General features: G+C 41.8%; 2 pseudogenes; one reads left to right on the forward strand and one right to left on the reverse strand.

The window, feature by feature from the left end:
* The first annotated feature begins 3175 nt into the window (after positions 1–3175).
* Positions 3176–3907, forward strand: LOC105527345 (annotated as a pseudogene).
* A 2734-nt stretch (positions 3908–6641) lies between these two features.
* On the reverse strand, positions 6642–7384 carry LOC105527346 (annotated as a pseudogene).
* Between the last annotated feature and the right edge of the window lie 2418 nt (positions 7385–9802).

Genomic DNA, 9802 nt, shown 5'->3' on the forward strand with positions numbered 1-9802 from the left:
ACCCAAAGGAAAACAAGTCATATGAAAAAGACACATGCACATGTATGATTATTGCAGCACAATTTATAGTTGCAAAGATAGAGAACCAACCTAAATGCCCATCAACCAATGAGTGGATAAAGAAAATTTGATATACATACACATGGAATACTATTCAGCCATAAAAAGAAATAAAATGTCCTTTGCAGCAACTTGAATGAAGCTGAAGGCCATTATTCTAAGTAAAATAACTCAGGGATGGAAAATCAAATATCATATGTTCTCACTTATAAGTGGGAGCTAAGCTATGAGTATACAAAGGCATATGGTGTGATATAATGGGCTTTGGAGACTCAGAAGGGGAGGGTGGGAGGTGGATGAGAGATAAAAAAAACTACCTATTGGGTACAATGTGTACAACTCAGGTGATGGGTGCACTAAAATCTCAGAATTCAACACTATATAATTCATCCATTTAACCAAAAATCACTTGTACCCTAAATGATATTGAAATAAAAACATTTTAAAACAAAACAAAAATTACAACAAAAAGGTTTTTTTTTCTAAAAAGAAAAATTCATTGTCATAGTATTGACTTCAGTGCATAGGATAGCAAGCCCCTTTTGCCCAGTAACACATGTCACTACTGGAGAAACCAAACCCTGAAAATTCAAGAAGAACCTGGGCATCAATATTGCTGACAAGTTATTTACACACTGCCTACATGAGTATTGCAGATAAGTGTTAAAGACAAAGATCCAAGTCAGACTGGGTCAGCTCTATCTATCTATCTATCTATCTATCTATCTATCTATCTATCTATCTATCTATCTATCTATCTATGTATCCATCCATCCATCCATCTTTTGAGACTGAGTCTCACCCTGTCTTCCAGGCTGCAGTGCAGTGGCACAATCTTGGCTCATTGCAGCCTCCACCTCCTGGGTTCAAGAGATTCTCCTGCCTTATCCACCCAAGTAGCTGGGATTAAGGCACCCGCAACCACACCCTGCTAATTTTTTGTATTTTTATTAGAGACGGAGTTTCCTCATATTGCCCAGGCTGGTCTCAAACTCCTGACCTTAGGTGATCTGCCTGCCTTGGCCTCCCAAAGTGCTGGTATTACAGGCATGAGCCACCACGCCCAGCCCTTGGTTCAGCTTTATACTTGGTCATTTTAATTCCAATTCTCTCTTGAAATATAAGTCACTTGTTGCCTTGGTGATTATTCCAAAGGCATTGTGATCATATGGAATTGGTGACACGTGTTCTTATTTCCCTTTCAGTTACAAAATGAGCTCCAAGTTCTTAGCCATCAAAATCTCACCAACACCTGCTACTTTAGTTTCAACTCTGCTTCATATTTCAAGGTGATAACTAAAGGTTGCAAATCACAGAAAGACAAAAATGCTTTAATTAACCAAACAAATTTTACCCCCTGAGGTCATGTAATTTTGTTTTTATTTTTTGTATTTTCAGGTCCATAAAGCCTACAACTATTAATAAAATACAGTTCACGATGAGTTAATTTTTATTGAATAGTAAAATAAATACATGTCAAGAGTGGATCTGGCTTCAAGTATAACTGTCCTCAGGGCTGAAGTGTTATAACCAGTGGTCAAGGAGAAATGTCATTGTATAATCTGACCTCCTACACTGGAATTACACATCAATGATTTAAATGTCTGAAAAGAATTAAAGTCACATAGGGAAATAAATGAAATGGAAGAAAATAGAAAATATACAAATTAGTTTAAGAAGGAATTAAACCTGGTGTTAAAGACAAATAAAAAATACTGAATAAAAATTAGCATAGGTAGAGCAGCACTAAAAGTATGATAGGAAAGAAATGTATTTAAAAATATTAGTGTATGAGTTAAGTTTGTAGATATAGAGATCTGACAAGGAGTTGCTCCTACATTAAACAAACAAAAAAGCTGGAGAAACTGCAAATAAATGAATGGCTTGTTCTGAGCCCTTTGGAGAACTGAGGTCCAACAACAGGCATGCAGGAGCCTGCAGGTCACACAGGCACCGGCCTTGTAATGTGTACCTGGAAGACCATGGAAACTAGTAAAATTAAAGCAGGACTTTTGAACTAGTCCTGGTGGCTGTGTTTGGGTGGGTGAAGGAGAATGAGAAACCCTGGAGTCTATAGACATAGGGTTTACACTTTTGTGTATAATTTTTCTAGGAACTGTGCAAGGCCTGGCAGGAAGAATGGGGTAGAATCCTGAGAATGCTTCCCCAACAGTGCTGATGGGGAGGGACCACCATCCCACCCACTGCTACAACTCTGGAGACACAGCTTTCCCATCTCTCATATAGAACACAAGGCCCAATCTGCAGGGAAAGAGCATCCAATCCTGAGCCAGAGGGAACTGTGAAAAAACTCACTGCAACTGATGGCGGAGAAACAAGGTCAAAACCCACATCTCTGCCCAGATACATCTCCCATAAAGAAACGAAAGCGTTAATTTACAGGGCACTGTTGCAGACCCACTTCAACTGGAAGCTAGGAACATGGACAAGGAGCCTCTCTACCACTGGGGGAGGGACGGGAATGTGCTCTTGTCCTGGCATTGCCTCTGTAGGAGGGGCAGGAAACTCTGAAGGTCAGTCACCCCACACCCCAGTTCACAGTACTGAGTGTGAGGCTTCCTCAGAACATCAGAGATCTCCTCGTTCTCTCACCCCTGCCACCAGGCTAAGTAGCACGGAATAAAAAGAACAATGGAACATATAGCTGGGCCGAGTGCAAGAGACCATCTCTGGTAAGCAGCACAAAGGGAAGGCACAGCAAGCCTGGGCGATATTAGCAAAGTATCATGAGAGGGATTTGAATTTCCTGGTTCCCAGAACATTGCTGCCAGAACAAACTCTAATCTCAGCCTACCTCTCAACTATGTGACCACAAATCCCTACCCTAAGGCGTACCTGAGGGAGAACTGCTCATCAATAACCTAAAAACCATATCAATGTCAGTGAGCTGATGAAAACAATACAAATTAAAAACCTATTTACTCCAATACACTATCCTATAAAACAATACTATTGCTGTCAACAAAAATTATAAGCCAAGACATCCCATTTTATGTTTATGTGAGATCTTTATTTGTGTCAAAACAAATTAAGGTCGGACTGCGGAGTTCAGGAGACTCGGACCGAGGTGACACCGGGTATCACCTCTCCTGCCATGCATGCCCCCGGGGAAGGCGATCACCACGGCAGGCGGCCTGGCAGGCGGCATCTACACCTATATTCCGTTTCCTACCAAGCACATGAGGACCTAGGAGCGCTCGTCCCTGCCGGGCACTGGGCATGGGGGCCTGTGGGGCACAGTGACAGCCACGGCGTCCTGGGCCTGGACAGCAGCCTCAGCTCTCTGCTCTGCGGCTCCATTTCCGAGGCAGCATCAGGTTCGGGAAATTCCAATTCCTCCGCACCCAGACGTGGGATGTCCAGGGACTGCTGAACAGCAGGTTCGGGCTGCTGCCTGGCCTGGGCTCCAGCGTGGTTGAGGTCGTGGTGGTCGTCCACCATGGAGACCATCAAAGTGAAGTTCATCCACCGCCAGACCTCCCCAAACCCCAAGAACAGATAATTCTTCGGGGTTAGGGAGATTGTGCGGGAACAAGGGCTGAGGGGACATACCAGGGCCTCACGGCCGCTGTGCTGAAGCAGGGCTGGAACCAGGCCATTGCTTCTTCGTCCTGACCTCCCTGCAGCAACTGGTGCCAAAGGGATAAGCCCACGAACCCGCTGATCACTGGGGTCTTCTGAGCCATTGCGGGGCACAGCCCACGTCTTCGGAAACGCCCCTCTGGACGGGATCCAGACCCATATGCGGGGCCTGGAAGTGCACAAACACTGTGGCATCAAGTCCCTGTGTCCCACAGTGCCATGTCATCCTTGTGTCTGTGTGTGAAACTACCACTGTGTCCACATGTCTGGCCCAGCCATGGCTGGCTGTCCATCTGGCCTGTGAATCTGTGACCACTTGCCCATGTGCTTACTGTGAGCCTGGGCCTGTGTTTCATGTTCTGTGTCATGTGACACTGTGCCCTGCCTGCCCTGGGGTACTTGTGTTGTCTGGGTCCTTGGCTCTGTAGGTCTGACTGGGCCCCAGTCTGATGTCTTCCACCCTGCCCTGGCCTACCACAGCTGCCTCCAGGCCTCAGCCTGTTTTCACCGCATTCAAGGGACTGCAACCCCACCTTTGCCCACCATTGGCCTTAACTGGCCCCCTGGGCCTCCCTTGGCCCAGGATAGGGTGGCACCCAGGACTCTCAGGACCACCCTGAAAAGGCAGAATCAACTGAATCCTGTTGAAAAAAAAACTGGAAAAGATGAAGGACAGAAGAAAATAAGCCATCAGGTAAAGGGGTCAGAAGAAATTAGACATCACATAAACTTTGAATATTGGAAATATATGTTAAATGCTTACGTAAAAACAAATGGAGAAAAGAGAATATCAAAATAATTTTGAGACCAGCCGTGGTGGCTCATGCCTGTAATCCCAGCACTTGGGGAGGCCGAGGCAGGTGGATCACTTGAGGTCAGGAGTTCGAGACCAGCCTGGCCAATATTGTGAAACCCCATCTCTATTAAAAATATAAAAATTAGCCGGATGCAGTAGTGGGCACCTGTAATCCCAGCTACTTGGGAAGCTGAGGCACAAGAATCACTTGAACCTGGGAGGCAGAGGTTGCAGTGAGTCAAGATTGCACTACTGCACTCCAGCCTGAGCAAGAGAGTGAGACTCTGTCTCAAAAATCCAATAATCTTGAAAGAGCAGGAAACTAAACTGAGAAAGCCAATTTTCAAAAGCTTCAAATACAAATAAATAAAGATAAATTTCATATACAATATGTGAATTAAATATAAAATTAGGCTGAGTTGAGAGAACTAGTGAACTGGATTAGTGAACTGGAATTTTGAGCCAAATGAATATAACAAATAAAAGAGAAACAAAATAATAGCAAAATGAATGTAATTATACATATATATATAATGGAATGACAAAAAATAAAGCACAATTATTTCACTTGAATTCATACAAATAATAAATCACACTAATAAAATATTTACCAACTTCAAAAATTAAAAGCCAGGCATGAACATGGATACATAGCTAGCATATTTTTAATAAATAAGGATAAACTAAATTACCTGCAGAACTGGCTGTGCGCAGTGGCTCGTGCCTGTGATCCCAGCACTTTGGGAGGCCGAGGCATGTGGAGTTCAATACCAGCCTGGTCAACATGGTGAAACCCCATCTCTACTAAAAATACAAAAATTAGCTGGGCATTGTGGTGCATGCCTGTAATCCCAGCTACTCGGGAGGCTAAGGCAGGAGAATTGCTTGAACCCGGGAGGCAGAGATTGCAGTGAGCCAAGATGGCACCACTGCACTCCAGCCTGAGAGACAAATTTTATTTGCCAATGGGAGCATCTTAAGTGTACACTTCAAGAAGATAGAAAAGTTGTCTTATATAAAGTTTAGGGAATCAAAATTCAAGATAAGGAACTTGTGGACACAGGGGACTATGATGGTGGACAAGCATAGATTTCAAAAGTATTTAGATGAAATAAAAGTGTAATCAAATTGTGGGGAAAAGAAAGAGATCAGATTGTTACTGTGTCTATGTAGAAAAGGAGGACATAAGAAACTTCATTTTTATCTGTAGTAAGAAAAATTGTTTGTTTTGAGATGCTGTTAACCTGTAACTTTAGTCCCAACCCTGTGCTCACAGAAACATGTGCAGTAATGAATCAAAGTTTAATGGATTTAGGGCTGTGTAGGATGTGCCTTGTTAACAATATGTTTGCAGGCAGTATGCTTGTTAAAATCATTGCCATTCTCCATTCTCAGTTAACCAGGGACACAATGCACTGCGGAAAGCCACAGAGACCTCTGCCCAAGAAAGCCTGGGTATTGTCCAAGGTTTCCCCCCACTGAGACGGCCTGAGATATGGCCTCATGGGAAAGGAAAGATCTTACCATTCCCCATCCCAACACCCGCAAAGGGTCTGTGCTGAGGAGTAGTGAAAGAAGGAGGCCTCTTTGCAGTTGACATAAGAGGAAGGCTACTGTCTCCTGCTTGTCCCTGGGAATGGAATGTCTTGGTGTAAAACTGACCATTCCCATTGGTTCTATTCTGAGATAGGAGAAAACCGCCCTGTGGCTGGAGGCGAGATATGCTGGCAGCAATACTGCTCTGTTTCCCTTTGCTACACTGAGATGTTTGGGTAAAGAGAAACATAAATCTAGCCTACGTGCACATCCAGGCACAGTACCTTTCCTTGAACTTATTCATGATACAGACTCCTTTGCTCACATGTTTCTCTGCTTACCTTCTGCCCACCTGTTGCCCTGCTACACTCCCCTAAGATAGTAAAAAGAATCATCAATACATACTGAGGGAACTCAGAGGCCGGCACCGGTGTGGGTCCCCCGTATGCTGAGCGCCAGTCCCGTGGGCCCACTGTTTTTTCTCTATACTTTGTATCTTATTTCTTTATCAGTCTCTCATCCCACCTGATGAGAAATACCCACAGGTGTGGAGGGGCTGACCCTCTTCATCAAATTATGTATCAAATCATCTGTTTCTTGAAGAATTTGATGTCAAAATCTATTTTCAGATAATTATTTTCATAATTTAATTAAAATCTGTGATATGTATTTTGCACATATGGAAAATTTTGATTATTCTTTTATCAGAACTAATTAGTATGAAAGGGCTAACAGTGGAATAGAAATTACCCATAGGCCTCTGGATGCCCATGATGACTGAGTCACAAGCCCATAACAGGGTTGAGGAGGATGAGATGATGTGGTCGATCCAGTGCATGACCACAAAGCAACTCACCAGCAGCAGGATGGTCTGGGTGGCCCTTTTCTCTGGGGAGGCTCCTGGAGACAGGCTGGTGCTATGAAGGTATTGGGATCATCTCTGATGCTTGGACAAGAGAATCACCATGTATGCACTTGAGAGCAACGTGATTGCGACAAAGAAGACATTCGTAAGCAGTGGCAGCATGAAAGGCTCCGGATGATGTAGCTTATGGAAGAAAGTGAGCAGTATTTACTGATACACATCAGTCTTTATCCCATTAGAAGCCACAGTGGAGGAGAGCAGGTTACTACTGAGAGACAAACTGAGAACCCATAAGAAGAAGGAGTGAAAGATGTAACCTGTGAACTTCTGTTTAATCTTTGCAGACCAGGAGGTGCCAGGGCTGATGGCAACGGCATGCAGCATGCTCAGGAGGCAGGTGGTGCCGATGGAGAGGTCCCTCATCACCCTGTTCATGTGGAAAAGCATCTTACACTTGAAGTCAGTTTGAAAATTCAGTGACTCAAAAATGTCTTCAGACACAAGAACACAATGGTGAGCAGCATCACGATATGGACAAAGGCCAAGTGACTGGTAGGTCAGTAGGCTTAAGCCTGTGATCCACAAGAACTGTGAACACATGGAAGAAGAGGAGGAAGGCATTGGCTGAGACTCCAATACCAGCTTGGGAAAAGAAGACATTTTTAATGATAATATAGGTAGCAAGTGTGTTCATCTTCATCAAAAATAGGAAACATTTTATGTATCTGAAACAAAAAGAAATAAAACTCCTGCATCAATGTTTATTCCATAGTAAAAATTATCACCAGCATGATTTTAATTCCAATCATTTATCTTGATTAATCTTGAGTAGCTCATATTTCTTAAAAATATGGTCTGGAAATGATTTTATATACCCAATTGTTAATACAATGCATCAAGGACCCACATGTGAACAATTAGAGGTATAAATAGTCACACTGTCCTGTACTGCCTAAGAATCATTAGTTTAGAAAACTTTTAAGTTTTTACTTTCTTTTATTCAATGTTAACGACAAATAGTGAGTGCATGTAAAAATAAATCACGTGTGTTTCTGCAAGTGAACTGAAGTACATTTTATGCTAATAGAGGAAGAATAACCAAAAACATCTTGGAAAAAATAACCCATTAAGTTCTAATTTCATCATCTCTGTCTTCCATTTTAGGAACATATAGACACCAGAAGGCAGTAATCCTACTCAATACAGAAAACATTAACTTATGAATTCAAACATTTAAATTAAAATATACTTGTCACTTTTTGTAAATACATGTCTTACTGAGCTATAGAAGATTCAAAAATTTCTGAGAAAAAGTAGAGTTATGGCCAGGAGCGGTGGCTTACACCTGTTATCCCAGCATTTTGGGAGGCCGAGGTAGGCAGATCACCTGAGGTCGGGAGTTTAAGACCAGCCTGACCAATATGGAGAAAGCCCATCTCTACTAAAAATACAAAATTAGTCCAGTGTGGTGGCGCATGCCTGTAATCCCAGCTACTTGGGAGGCTGAGGCAGAAGAATCGCTTGAAACCATGAGGTAAAAACCATGCAGCAGAGGTTGCGGCGAGCTGAGATTACACCATTGTACTCCAGCCTGGGCAACAAGAGTGAAACTCCTTCTGAAAAAAAAAAGAGTTACTCAATTTTAAGGTTAATTTTTATAATGAGGAAATGCTGTCATTCCACTTTGCAAACTATTATTCTCTCAACACTAAACAGTCTTATAAAAGCTAATACATATAACATTTTATTAGTTTTAGACCATAAAACACAAAATATTAAACTGAATTTAAGAAAATATTTGGACCAGGTGTGGTGGCTCATGACTGTAATCCCAGCGTTTTGGGAGGCTGAGGCGGGCAGATCACAAGGTCAAGAGTTTGAGACTAACTTGGCCAACATGGTGAAACCCCATCTTTACTAAAAATACAAAAATTAGTTGGGCAATGTGGCAGGCACCTGTAATCTCGGCTACTCGGGAGGCTGAGACAGAGGAATCCCTTGAACCGGGGAGGTGGAGGTTCCAGTGAGCTGAGATCACACCACTGCACTCCCAGCCTGGGTGACAGAACAAGACTGTCTCAGAAAAAAAAAAACCAAAATATTTGAAATCATTCTTAGTATCACCAGCCTCCATGCATACAAGGTATTCACTCTACAGAATTGTAGCAGACCCAGCAGAAGGTAATGTTTTTAGATAGTTTTGTGGCAGAAAAAAAAACAAAACTGACCTGTTTATTAGCAATTACTCTAATACATTTAAACATAATGTTCCTTATGGTCATCTGCTAAAATACCATTATTGTAAAATATTTTAAAATTTTGTTTTATCACATGACTATTCAAACACCTCTTAAGTATTAGAGAAATATTAACGTATCTTCGAACTTAAAAAATAAAAATATGATTAAATCATTATAAATGAGCTCATATTTTACTGTCAAGATAAAAATGTTCATAAATGCAAAATTTGCTGTAAAATGAGAAACAAATAAACCTGCAATTAAAGTGTAACATTACAAAATTACACATTTTCTTACACAAAGCTATACGTTTATATGTTCATAATATTTTATGTAGGAACACCTACCCATTAGTTATCATTCAGTGAGATATGAGAGCAAAATCATGAGAAAATCACAGATCTCATTCATACATTTCTGCCTCCTCCAACTTTCCAACTGAGTCTTGAGTATTCATCAGTAATGAAGCTAAGAAACAGATACCAAGGTTTGTCTTGGAGTCATTCTGTGTATATGAATTTTTGACCCTGAGACATGGGTATAAAGAATAAATGCTGCCATTTCATTTCCCTCTGTACTAATTATTGTCATGTCATCTGTAGAAGACAGACAGTAGGCTCTGGGATTGGTAGAAATGTGACTCATTACAGCAAAAACTGAAATTACCTAATTCATGGAAAAGTAGAGTAGCAGCAGATGGGT

The sequence above is a fragment of the Colobus angolensis genome, unplaced genomic scaffold, assembly GCF_000951035.1.
Source record: "Colobus angolensis palliatus isolate OR3802 unplaced genomic scaffold, Cang.pa_1.0 Scaffold618, whole genome shotgun sequence".
Lineage (NCBI taxonomy): Eukaryota > Metazoa > Chordata > Mammalia > Primates > Cercopithecidae > Colobus > Colobus angolensis.